Below are 13824 nucleotides of genomic sequence, written 5' to 3'. Positions count from 1 at the left end.
GTTGTTCGATCCGCTCAGGCATCTGCTGAATCCTCGTCCTAGCAAGCCTGGCCCCTGTAGTTTGACTCAGCAATGTTATGCTTCTCCTAAAGTCCTTTGTAGTATTCTGCATGGAGCTCACCCTTTTTGAAGAGATACCGTGTTAATTCATCCTGGTAACGAGCATAGTTTGCCTACCAAAATTTGGCATGCAGACACATTTTTATCTTGGGAATGCAGCATTTCAGAAAAAAAGAGAGAGCAAATAATTTAAGTCTTCCTTAGGGGAGGAGAAACCGAGAAAGCAGTCTTGTTCTTGCAGAAATACAAACTGTCTTTTTCACCCTCCTCAGCGGAAGCACAGAGAAAGTTAAAGCATGGAGCTGCCTTGTTATTTTTAATTAGTGCTGCATCCCCAATGCACTATGACCTGCTTTTTGGCTTTGCCACATCCATGTTTTATGATGTGTAATCTCCCACTGTCTGTTTCCGTCATCTATAAATTGGGCTGCGTGCAGCCACGCTGCCGGCTGTACGCAGGCACGGGGGGAGGAGGAGGAGGAGGCTGTGCTGCCTCCCAGCTGCTCCCTGGCGCTGCCTGCAATACGCACGTAAAACCGCTCCTCTGCTTACATGTGCACACCTTGCAGGCGGGATGGGGACGCTAATTACTTGTTGTTTAAGGAGTGCTTTAGGATATTTGGGTGAAAGTGCAACTGAATAGGAAATGATTGAATTAAATTTTCAGGTTGGTGTAATCCTGATACAAGCAGGGAAGGGTAACCATGGCCCACATCCACTTTGGACCCTGACCTGCACAGGCACAGATGGAGAGCTTCTGCGTTCCTCAAGGGGAGCAGGTGGGGCAGAAGCTGATCTTGCTGTGGCCTGAATATGTGCCTTTTGTTAGACTCTTTTGGAGAAGGTGGCTGCTTCACAGAGGTTTAACATGTTAAAAACTACAGCCGATTCTGATGAAAGTCATGTTCTTCATGCCTAACACAGGTTATTTGGTGTTTGGTGATGGGATCGGATACAGGTGTGCCATAGAGCAGCAATCCTCTGCAACAAGCTAATGAAGGGCCTAATTACTTTCTTCAGCCGTTACTGAGAAGCTGATTAGAAGCAGCCGCTGCAACTCTGGCTACCCTGGTTAGATGGGTAGGAGATAGAGGTGTGGGGCTGCCCTATGAGCTACCAGAGAGAGAAGGTAGGGAGCAGTGCAAGGCAGAGGAGTGAGGTTCTCTGCTGCTCACCAGGTATTTGCATGCAAAGCGCGGAGAGAGGGTCTTGGTTCTTCTCCCCTGCTAATCTGGGGGAGAGCTAAAGGTGCAAAGGGCAAGTGAAGTCTATAGGGGGGTATAACCAATGATTCTTTGGTATGTGAAATTAATCCTTGTTGGACTGGGAAGGGTGAACCCTTGAGCTATGTGGAAGGAAAAATCTGTGCATTTTGTGCCCAAAATATGGTATGAAGAAATTGTCTGTTTGGTACTCTAAGAGTCTTTTTGCAATTTAAAACTCATTTGCTGTGGAAACTCTATAAGCTTCTCTGTAATCTCTAATATGTTTGATTAGAAAAATCATATATGTGTAATGATGTGAGAAGTTGGCCACGTGTCTGGTTACTCTGGAAAGTAATATCCTTCAGCTCTAGTTTACAAACCTACATCAGCAGAGAAGAATTTGCAGAGGTCAAACTCCTCTTATTTCTCCCTACCAACATATGATTTTCTCGGTTTCTCAATCTCCCTCAAAAATAAAAGAGACTTTTAGAATTCAGTGGCTGAAAAAAATAATAAAATCTTAGTCTCTGTCCTCCTTTTCTACTGTATAGAGATCATTGTGTATGTAGTACTAACGTTGTTAGGAAAGCTCGAGGAACACCCCCATCAGCCTCTCTGATAGGATCTTTCTTTTTGGCACATACAGTCATATTCTCGTTCTTCTCATCACAAAACCAAACAATAACGTCCAGTTAATCAAGGTTTGATTTTTGGAGCCTATGAATCTCCCATTGTTTTTGGGCACGGTATGAGCATTGGGCACTTCTGAGGTCTCTACATTTAATTATTAAGACAGAGTGATAAGGGGTTTTTTTTGTTTGTTTGTTTTAATACGTTTGTGCAAATGAAGGATTGGTATGGTTTTGGAAGCCTTTCTGGTGGTCTGCTGAGGCTGAGAAGTCCTTTGCTATCTCCCAGGAGCAGCCTGTTGGCTACTACTATCAGAGTGCTTTGTACTTCGCTTTCGCAAGGAGCCATATACTGAATTATATTCTAGTTATTGGTTTAGACTTATTTACCTGAAATGTTGCGTAGAATTCATCATTCAAAGGGGAGGTGATACTGCAATAGGATTTAATGAATTGTGTGCCTACAAACGTGATGAAGTTCACGGCATACTCAAACAACTGCATAACTGATCGTCCTTATAAACACAACAGCTGAAAGCTGCCCTAGTCCTTTCCCAAGCACTGTCAGAATCTGCAAATTAGTTTTCACAGCAACAAGGTAACGATTAGTCACTGATGGGAAACACATGTGCAATTGTGTTGGGCTGCAGTTTGGGAATGCCTGGTTGTGATTCAAGGACTTTGCATTTAGTGATCCTAGTATGGAGACTGTCGTTGGCTTCTTTGGTGCAAAATCACCCATTATGAATTTATGGGTGTGAAATTAGCATGGTGCTTGGAGACATGCTGCCATCTTGTTGAAGAACTTAGCCTGCTCTTTATTCTTTTTTCTTTGACAATAAGATCATATAGATCTTGAGATAAAGCTAAATATATGGTTTATTCATTGTTTATTTATATCCATATTCATGGCTTGAATCAGTGCTGGGGCCTGTACTGCAGATTTGGTCTGATTCCTGGAGCTTTCCAACCAGCTGCATCTGGTGCTAGAGACTGGGGTGAGTGAGCATTGCAGTGGTGATGTGCAGCACCTAAGCCTGCAGCACCATTTTCCGAATGGCCTCTGCCATCACAGGGGTGAGATGCTTAGTGGTGGGTGGCCTAACATGGGGAGGGGAACAAACGAAGCCTCCCATGAGCAGCAAATAGCAAAATCAGAGGTCTGTATATCAGGGCAGAACTTTGTGGGGCAACTCTTAATGTGGAGATTTCTTCCAGGGCTATTTCTGCCCCCTGGGAAAACAGAGCCCTTCCTTTTTGGGGTGGTCTGCAGGAGAAACACTTTGTGACAACTTCTCTCAGTAAGAAAAAAATTGCAGTAATGACAAAGTGCAGCTAATGGAGGGAGGAGAAAAAAAAGGGGGGAAAATTGTAGTAGTGAGACAGAAAAAGAGGGTAAAAGACAAAAGGTGAAAAGAGAGGGAAAGGTGTCAGATTTCTTTTGGCATTCATGTGCTCTCAATATAGAGTTTGAATATATTTTCCAGAAGAGGATTTCCCCTTACATTTGCAATTCAAAGCTTCTAGCAAATTCCACTGTTTCCCCTGGCATTTCTTCAGTCTCTGTGGATTTTCCAGTTCTGCTTTTCAGATGCAGTGCAATTGTCAAACAGTGGGGTTTTATTTATTTTCCTTCCAGAAGTAATGTGGCTTAAAGTGTACTATGGTGTTCCTTAAGGTTTTTGGCTCAAAAACTGAAAAGGTGCAGAGACTTCACTCTGTTATAGATTCCTGGTTTAATTTATGGTCATTAGGTCTCCTTCGATGTTGAATGTTGTCTGTATTCCTTTGCTTTATTCCCATGCGTGAATAAGAAGATTTGGGATTCTCACTGGTATGGGTAGCTGATGATCTGCAACTACTGTTCAAATAAAATGCCAGTGATGGGCTGTTTAGGACATGCTCATAAAAATAAATACTATCAAATATTTGGGATAAGTACAGAAAAGGACTTGACATGGCTGTCTTGGGAACAAAAGGGCTTCAAACATATGTTGTAGCCAACTCCATGTCCATGTGGGCCTGTCCACAGTATCTCTGGAAACATGTGGGCCCGTCCAAAGTGTATTTAGCTAATCATTTTGAAATTGCATAGACAATATTTATCTCAATCCAATGATAAACCCTACTTATAGTTTCTCTTAGTTTTGTCTCCTAGATCTCCTGGTGTGTAAAGTTAATGAATACTTTTTAAAAGTTTTGATTAACATGCGTGTTGTTGACAAATAGGAAATATTTTCAGATTGTTAAATCAGGACTACAAAATAGAACTCTGATTAGAACTCTGAAGCCTTAATATCTGGAGAGAGTCTTTAAGTTGCAGAGCAGAGTAGTTAACGTGGCTCTTCAGAAGTCCAAATGTGCTGAAGATGCATTAAAAAAAAATGAAAGTTGTTTCAACTTGTTCTGAACTGAAGTAGGATTCTGCTAATGGATCCATTACCAATATGAAGACGTGCAGTAAGGCACTTGCTAATCACTGCTGTGACGGGCTAGGGAAAGTATTTGGGATAGGCCTCAGTAGTAGCTAATTGTACGTGGAGGCCCAGCAACTTGACCAAGCAAAGGGTTTCAAAGGGCTGCATGGGAGAATTCACTTCACAAGAGGCCCCTTTCAGATACTCTCCAGGTTTGGAGCTCCTTTCCTTTTAGTACACATTCTGGGAAAGCGCTTTTATAATCCTCCTTTAGAGATATTGCAAGCGAATGCAGTGATGGTTCAATGAAAAAGCACGAAAACAGTAATGGAATTTCTTTTCTTCCCCTTTTCCCCTCCTTTCTTTCCTAATAGGCTCTTTAGAAAGTCAGGCCATATGTGTAGAAGCCTTACTAACTAGAGGTCAGATTTGTAAAGAGCAGTGGTAAATTACCAAAACGAATTTGAAAATAAATCTAGAAAGCACACATTCAAGTTCAGAATTGGTACTTAAAAACAAAATTAAAAAACTTACAATTATTTGGCATCTTATGACAGTACAAATGTTTTGTATAATTTTTGAGACTGAAATTTCTTAGGCAGAAAGAGTACTGTTAGGAAAAATATAGAATGCTGCATATTTCACTTAAAAATGACTTTTTTTATATAAGAACTTTATTTTTACTTTTCTGTGTCTTAAGACACTTAATACACCTGCAAAAAGGAATTTTGGTAGACTATGTAAATGTTTATGGTGACCTACATATGAAATGTATAAATGCATTAGACTGTTTTATGTAACTGAAACTTGGAGAAAGCTAGGGCAGGAGGTATTATTTCTATGTCAGTGTACGAGGATTTTTTTAAAGGAATACCAAAACATGTTTGGCCTACGTGTTTCTCTGTTTATACTTGTTCCTGACATGTTATAGGTATGTGCATTGTAGGGCTGTCTTGTTTCTTGCTATTGTGCCAGCATAAGCAGAAAAGATGAACAAATTAAAGAAATGATGAGCCTATCTTAGGAAGAGTTTTATGCCCAATTCAGGTATGATCTGAACTTCCTGTCGATTGCAAAGGTCTCTGAAAACCATCGTTTCTACCCTCTCATCCATAAGAATCTATCAGCTGTCCACTCTCTTGAAAGGTGAAGAGCTGTTAATTGTCAACATAATTCAAAATTAATATCGGTATGGTTGGTGTAAAATTAGTGTGTTTTAGAACAAACATTCATTGCATATTTAGTGTGATTAGTGTTTTTTTAAAGAAAACGTATTTCTCATTTCTTCCACCAAAGTGCAGTTAGTTACAGCATAGTCTATCTGGTTGAAGTAATACCTCTTTACATGAACTTCTCTTTCATGATGACGTGATCCTGCAAACTATTCTGACCAAAAAAAATAATAATAAAACCCACCACCACAAAAAAAAAAAAGCAGACACAAGAACCCTCCAGAGCACAACTGGTAGAACTGACTATCTTCAAATAGCTCAAAAGTTTTGAAATCAAGTGAATCAAACTTCCTAGCAGCTTGTTTCTTTTATTAATTAGTTACTTAAAAGTAAATAAATCTTACTGCCGAAACGTCTTGGAAATCACCAAATAGAGCATGTTAATGGAAGGTAATGAGAAGTATAAACAAGAGAAGGTTTTTCTTTTATACAGTTTCCATTACCTATTATAAAATACACACTGATCTTCTAGTTTATAAATTCCTTAAACTTTTCCTTTTTCCTTTTTCGAAGTGATTTCTCATATGTTATGCTTCTTCGACTGCTATAGAAAGGCAGTGTAGGCTGTTAAACTTAACTGACTCAGAAAACTGTGGTACTACTTCTTCTTGCTTTGGTCATTTTGCCCTAAGGTTTAAATGTTTTTAGAGGTTACTGCAAATACTGAGAACCAGGAATTTGGAATGACGGTGCAGACTAATTGGCAACAACAACAAAATTAAGCACGTTTAAGATGGCAAGAAATAACTGTCCTCTGGTTACCTTTAGGTGAAGGGAGAATAAAATTGACATAAGATGCTGTTTTTTTTTTTTTTCCCCTCCTTCCTGGTGGGTTTGGGAGGTCCCTGGTCTCTAATGCAAGTCATGGAAAATAGGGTAGACTTGCTACCTTTCTATACTAGAGAGACAGAAATGGTTATAACATGACAAAGAAAAACTGCCAATTGAACAAGCCCAAAGCAACATGGACTGGAAGAAAAGTTTGTGCTGGAAGCTTCCAGGGCTGAGAGGTACTGCATCACTGTTTCACTCCATGTGAAATGGCAGCAAACTAGTAACAATAAAGGATTCTCTTTTAGCATCCTTATCTTAGAATGTATCAGACTGCTGTTTCTTAAATTATTGGAAAATTACTTCCTTTTGGTGGTCAAATTAATTGTAAGTATGTATTTTAAGCATAATAGAAGGCAATGTTTATTTAGAAATGTGTTTTTTCACTATCTTGATAGTTTACTGGACACACTAATTGAGCACAGCTCTTCTTCCTTGTGGCACCACACAAATTAGGTAGAAACTCTGTGAATTAACATAGATTTGGCTACAGATGGAACTGGTGGCAAATCACTATTATGGTCGAAACCTATTAATGTTTACAACTGTTTTAAATCAGTTTTTTTTTTTTTAGCTAGGATGATTGTAAGAATTCTTCTGGGTTTCTAAGATGAAAGACAACAAGCAAAGAGCTGGTTAGCTGTGGCATGTATATTCATTGTACCTTTTGATTTTTAGAAAATGATATAAATTGCAAAATAGAGCTCAACTCTAAAATTTCAGTTATGCTTGTGGAAAAAGATTGCTATTATCACTGTTTTGTAGAATTATTGTAAATCTCAATAGTGTTCGTTGCCTGGGCTTTTGGAAAAATCAGAGATTGAATTGCTTACTTAAACAAGAATATAATAAACGTAGTGTGAATGTTTCTGCTTTTTCAATTACTTCCAGTGCATCTTAAAAAGAGCATCTACTACTGAGCTCACAGTAAAAAATTTTTAGTCTGAATCTTCTATTTTTTTCCTTCAAGAAAACTGATGATAAAAATGGCCTAAGGAGTGTTCTGCAAGGCCTGGACGTGTCCTGGAAACCTGGGATAGTTAAACAGCTATGAAGCTCTGTTTTGCTACTGCTGAGGTAGTATGTCATGTTTGGCAAACAGCTGAACATAGGAGGTGAGGTTTAGCCTTGGCACTTATATCCGATGGTGAAACTGTAGAATGCTCCGCTGTGCTGGGCATTAAGATATACATTAGCTTCTGCAGTTCAAGTTTCTCTGAAGTCTTATGGACTCTACTGAAACTCTTCACTATGCTGGACTTGCTTGCATTTTAAAAGAAACAGGAAAATGAGTGTTTAAAAAAATAAATTAAAAAATCCCCCAGGCTAGAGCTCCCAAAGAGGTCCTTCATTTTCATAAGGAAGATTAATGAAGGGTAATCATTCATGTAGGAAATCTGTTTTATATTTGAAGTAGACTTCCAATTAAGTGGCAGAACTATGTCATTTTTAAAACTTATTGGAAAAAGCTTTGCTATATACTGAACACAACTTATTTTCCTTTTTTCCCCCTACATTTTTAACTATCAATTTTCATCCTCCTCTAAAGTGGAATATTGACAAAGTAAGAGCGGGTTATTCACAGTGCATCAAGGGCATCTCGGCAAGCTTTCCATGTGTTCTATCAGCTTTGATATGAGAGAAATTGGTGCTGTGTCTGAGAAGCTAATGCTAAGTTAACGTCCTTTGTGTTCTTGACACCAGTCCTCAAGAGTTCATGAAGGGTAGCTGTTACCACAACTGTGTTTGTAATGCAGGCACATACACATCTAGAACAGTTTTCTGAGCAGCAAACAACTTCCAGTCTCCAGTAACTGTTGCCCACAAAAAGGTCTTTAAAGAAAAAAGAGCTGAGGTTCCTGAGAGGCCTGACTGATTAAGAGCTTTGTGATCTGTATAACAGCGATAAATACAGGATTGCCTCAAATGAGATGCTTATCTAGTCACAGTGCTGGCCTTCAAAACTTTAGCACCCTGAAATTAGGCTTCAAAGGTTATGTATTTAGTAAGCAACTACATATAGGTCATGTGAATTTATTTTTTAGATTATTTTAAGGAGCCAAGTCACACTTAACAGTTTGCTTTTGGAGTGTTTTTAACGATGGAAGTCTCTAATGTCTGTCATTCAGCTTGATTCTGCCTGGCCATGAAATCACTATGAATTTTGCTTTGTTAGAGCAGCTACACCACTGTAGAGGGAAGATTGCTGAACTTGCATGCTGCTTGTTTCTGCTGTGCAAGCATTCAATATTTCACATGATAAATTTAATAAACTTCATGCCTCTCTTTAGAGGGACAAGCCTAATAAAGAAACATTTAAAAGCTATTTTTAGTTAACAGCTAACATGACCAAGGCAAGTTTCAGACAGGTTAGTGGGAGGTGAGAAGTTTCCAATGTCCTCAGGCATCTAGTACCATTGATGTTTTCATATATGATTAAATTGCTGTTTCTGGGTGTAAATATTGCCAAATAGCTGCTGGCTTTTTATATAAATTATAAAAATGTAATAGTGCAAAATAAACTTGATAAGCTGTATGGAGGCAAAGAATGTGTTGCTTATGCTCTTCTCTGGGCTAATTGCTTGTATTCACCAGTTAGCAAGAACTCTCTCCAGTCTTTTTAAGCAAAGTGCTGCTACGAATTGTCTTGTGCATAGTGGCCAGAGCTTAATGTATGTGTATATATACATATTTATTTTTGTGAGCAGATACGGTAAAATAATACTTCTATTTATTCTTTATCTTTGTTTTAAGTAATCTGACTGGATGGCTGGGCCCAATGAGTAGTGGTGAAAGGAGTGAAATCCAGCTAGTGACTGGTCACCAGTGGTGTTCCCCAGGGGTTGGTGTTTGGGCCCATCCTCTTTAATATCTTTATTGATGACTTGGATGAGGGAATTGAGTGCACCCTCAGTACGTTTGCAGACAACACCAAGCTGGGGGGTAGTATTGATCTGCTGGAGGGTACGAAGGCCCTGCAGAGGGACCTGGACAGAATAGGTTGATGGGCAGAGGTCAATGGGATGAGGTTCAACATGGCTAAGGGCTGGGTCCTGCTCTTTGGCCAGAACAACCCCATGCGGTGCTACAGGCTTGAGGGAGAGTGGCACGAAAACTGTGCAGAGGAAAAGGATCCGGGTGTGCTGATTGATCCTCGTCTGAACCCAAGCCGGCAGTGTGCCCAGGTGGTCAAGAAGGTCAACAGCATCCTGGCTTGTATCAGGAATAGTGTAGGCAGCAGGACCAGGGAGTTGAACGTCCCCCTGTACTCTACTCTGGTGTGGCCACACCTTGAGTACTGTGTTCAGCTCTGGGCCCATCAGTACAAGAAGGACATTGAGGCCCTGGAATGTGCCCACAGAAGGGCTAGGAAGCTGGCGAAAGGCCTGGAATACAGGTCCTATGAAGAGCAGCTGAGGTAACTGGGGCTGTTTAGTCTGGACTAACAGACTAGAACAGACAATGTATAACAATGCAGAGGTTGCACATTTTTCAGGTTCAAGGGGTAAGTTTTTCCTGATCAGTAGTGACAGGCTTCCTTTTCTGCTAGGCAGTCTTGGCTGACGCATGTTCAATTTTTTTTCTGTATTTAAAAAAAAGACTTTGGGGCTGTTGCTTAGTGAGGTCTGTTCAAACTGATTGTGCTGCTGTTGGGTATACTTGATGTGGTTAATGTCTTCACTTGTTGGGACTTTCCATCTGCTAGCCCACTGTTCCATTTTCATATTCTAGTGTCCTCCAATTGAGAAGCAGTTTTTAGGTTGGAGCGTTGGAGAAGCTCGAGAAGAAAATGGAGATGCTGCTCTGTCTTGCTGTGTAGGCAAGATGGCGGCACAGGAATGACTATAGGAGTACCCCACCTTTGTGCAGCAGGCACACAGGATGACTGCTTTTACCTGTGACCTTCTCCCTGCCCTCTGGAGTGGGTGCAGAAAGGGACATTGGGATTAGAGCAGAAGGAAAATGTGGTTCTCTCTGATATAGAAGCCTGTAATTACCTTCCCCTGATGATAATATGTTTTTAAAGGTAACTGCTTACCTCTGTGGAGCAAACAAAACTAAATGCCCAGCTTGGCCCCTTTTTTGGAGGTGATCTTTGAGTGTATAGTAGCTCTGAGGCCAGACATTATGTACTGAAAGCTATTTATTCATTATGTCCTGTAAACAGAGCTAATTGCCTTAGGTGTTGTGTTAGTGCCATGTAAAACAGGGTAAACCCAAACTAGTTGAATAGACTTATCTAAGTATGAATAATTAAGTTGAAAGCAAAATGCACTCATGGCAGATTTTTCACTCTTCACCTCCATCTTGTAGTGCAGCTCTCTGAGGAGAGTGCAGCAACCATCTTGTCTCATAAGCCTTCCTGTTGCTTATGGGGGGGGGAGTAGCAGGGGGGAAGGTGGAGAAAAGAAAATGGCTGCTGCTCCTGGCGCTGGCTCCCCAAAACTGAGATGTGGGTGGCAAACCTTAAAAAAAAAAAAAAAAGGCAAGGTGCAGCTCCTCTCAAGAGAGGGTTAAGTGAGCTAGGCTCTTAAAGGTTTTAAGTATTTTATTCTTTTCATACCCTGAGAGCCATGTACAAATTTGTCTGCGGTCCTTGGGCCTAGTCAGCAGCAAGGTGCCAGGCTGGAGGGCTATGGCAACAATCACTGTACCTACTGAGCAGCTGACAGGGGGCTGTAGTTAGCTCCTAAATGCAGGAATCTGCATCAGAATATGGCCATGAGCATCTGGTCTAGATCAGAGTGGGAAGCAGTGCTCTATAGCCACTAGCGAGGTTTAACTTTGTTCTTCTCTTATTACAGTCTCTTACCTGCAGACTCCTCTCTGAGACACTTGGCAGAGTTTGTGTCAACCCTCTTTTGTCTTGTTTCTGGGAGGAAGTTTTGAAGTCATAATGGTTCTTGCTGTCTGTATATAATTTTTTCTTTTTTTGCTGGTGCTGTTGATGTGCCTGTGTCATACAGTGTTGTTTTTGTTTTTGACTATGCATCACAGCACTTAGGACTAAAAAGGCATCCAAAAGTAATTCAAGTCTGTGCAGGTTTGCCTAGCAAGTCTTATCACTCTCTATTCCAGCACAGTTGTCCCAGTGCCATTTCTTCATTGAAATCTCACACTCCCTCTTTCTGCAAGAGGGCAGTCTTTAAAGTTACTTCCCCCATGCTGTCATGTTTTCCATTCCAGTCTTCCTCTGTACTGTAATTCTATTTGGAAAAAGTGATCTAACTTTACTGCTGTTATATGTAGATGATGTGGTTACAGTTAGCAAACTCAGGTCAAGGGGCTGTTATTTCTACAGCCCCAGACCACAGGAATATTGGCTGGCAGAAAGGTCACCCTAAAGAGTGGGGAGTGACAAAATAAATTGGCCAAGACATTAGTGTGTGAGAATACTTAAAAACTTTTAAAATGTCTTGAGCATATAGCTCTCTACACAGTTTTTAAACTCTGTATTTTCGTGCCGAAACATGTTTGGGATATTGGAATATGACTTGATTACATCGAAATAGTATAGTGTAGGTCAGACTACTTTGTGAGGCACTTATTAAAGGATTAAGCAAGTCCAAGGAGGATGGCTGGATATCTTCACCTCAGAGGCGAGTCCCACAATTAAATTCTCAGCTGTATTTAAAAACAAAACAAAAACAACCCCACCCTGTACTGCCCTCCCTTACCCCCAAGAACAAATTCAGGCAAAAATCTTTAGTTACTGCGAAGTTCTAACACAGCCTTGTAAAATAAAACTCTAAGGCCCTTGTGTGATCATCTCAGAGGTTTAAATGAAAGGAAATTCAGAGTTAAGGTTGCATCTGAGTCACTGTCTCCAAGTTGTTTGCTTGTAAATAAATGTGCAGTACTGCGTGTCTACAGTTCAAATGCTCTGAGCAATCAAATTGTTCAGTTCTTAATACTTGCTTATAGCAAGTGCTACTTAAAATACATACTAAGTGTCAGTCCATAAATGTAATGCATCACTGCTTAACTGGGTCCTGCAGTGGATGCAGCCAGCAGCTCTACATTTATCCTCTCACCAAATCATTTTTAACAGAAAAGCAGTAAGAACTAATTCTGTAAATATTCAACATTGATGTTGAAACAACTCATTTGTGTTTACATACAGTTAAGTTCTAGTCTTCCTCATTCTCTTGAGTATTCATGTTTTCTGGAGGGTAGGCTTCAATAATAGTTCTCTCAATAAAGATATTCAAAAAAAAAATTAAAAGAGAGTGCCTCTGGCTCTGACTTAAGTTGAACCTCTAAGTGTGGTATGATTAACAGCTAACAAAGAGTGGAAAGATGTTCTTAATTTTAAAGAAAGCCAACAACTTTCACTCTGGAAAGCATTTGGAAAACGATGCTTACTTTTTGAAACTCATCCTGTTGTCCACGTGTCACTGTAGTTTATATGAAAACATGCATTCTAATACATTTGATGATGCTTAACAGCTTGCTCAGTATGCTTGCAGTTGAGAACATGCATGGTATATTACGTCCTTTTATGACTGCCAGTGGTGAGCAGCAGCTTGCTTGTCTTGCTTTTACAGCTGCTCCAGGAGGCAGGTGAAACCTTTGGGGTTTAACCAGGCAGGTTCCTCCATGGCTTGCAGGGAGGGGAGGCTTATAGGAGGTGCCAGCAGAGGTGAGCAAGTAGGCAGCCTGCAGCAGCAGTTCAACCCAGGAGGCTGGTGAGAAGAGTAACCCCCCAGGCAAACTTCAGAGGTGATGGAGAGGAAGATGATCTCCTGAGGACTTGGATGTGACTATAAATTTGAGACACCAAAAGTTGTATTGAAGCAAAGGACCAGACCTGCAAGTGTAATTAGGAAGATTTGTATTTAACCTTATTTTAATCCAGCTCACCTGATATACCTGAAACAGTTGATAAAATCTTAAGGAGCCTGCGGTACCTTTCACTGTATTTATTTTAAAGAAGACTGTCATTTTGCTTAGGGTACGCTTGCATGGCGATTCTTTATTTCAGAAATAAAGATGATCCAAAATCAGTGCCTTTTTTTCCATTACCTTGTTGTTTCATGAGGTTCTTTGATAGAGAAGACAGGATTTGGCAGTGTTCTGCTTTTCATTGCTGTTGAGCTGGACTGTACTCAGGGAATAATATGTTGATGAAAACTAGAAAGAAAACAGCCATCCCACACAATCACCACATCTCTCAGACTGATCCTCCTGTGGTTTTCCCCTTATCGTGCACCCAGTTCTTATCTTAAAAGCAAATAGATACTGCTGAAGAAGGATAAGAGAAAAGGAGGGATACCAACACTTTAATGATGAAGCTAAAATCCATGCAAGTTCCAGATTTGGATGGGGCTTTGATCAACCTGGTCTAGTGGAAGGAGTCCCTGCCCATGGCAGGTGGGTTGGAAGTAGATGATCTTCCAATGCAAGCCATTCCATGACTTGGCTGTGCAGTGTCTTCAGGATGATGTGC

General features: G+C 40.4%; 1 protein-coding gene across 1 annotated transcript in view; it reads left to right on the top strand.

Annotated features, from left to right (window-relative positions):
* Window positions 1-1082: 1082 nt before the first annotated feature.
* TMC3 (transmembrane channel like 3) overlaps window positions 1083-13824 on the top strand; it is a 283611-nt gene continuing 270869 nt past the window's right edge. The window contains exon 1 of the mRNA XM_067003575.1: window positions 1083-1238. The gene's annotated coding sequence lies outside the window, so the exon portion shown is untranslated. The remainder of the gene's footprint in view (window positions 1239-13824) is intronic.

The sequence above is a fragment of the Anser cygnoides genome, chromosome 11 (genome assembly GCF_040182565.1).
Source record: "Anser cygnoides isolate HZ-2024a breed goose chromosome 11, Taihu_goose_T2T_genome, whole genome shotgun sequence".
NCBI lineage: Eukaryota > Metazoa > Chordata > Aves > Anseriformes > Anatidae > Anser > Anser cygnoides.
The sequence above is the reverse complement of the archived record's forward strand: the minus strand, read 5'-3'. Positions and strand labels throughout refer to the sequence as shown.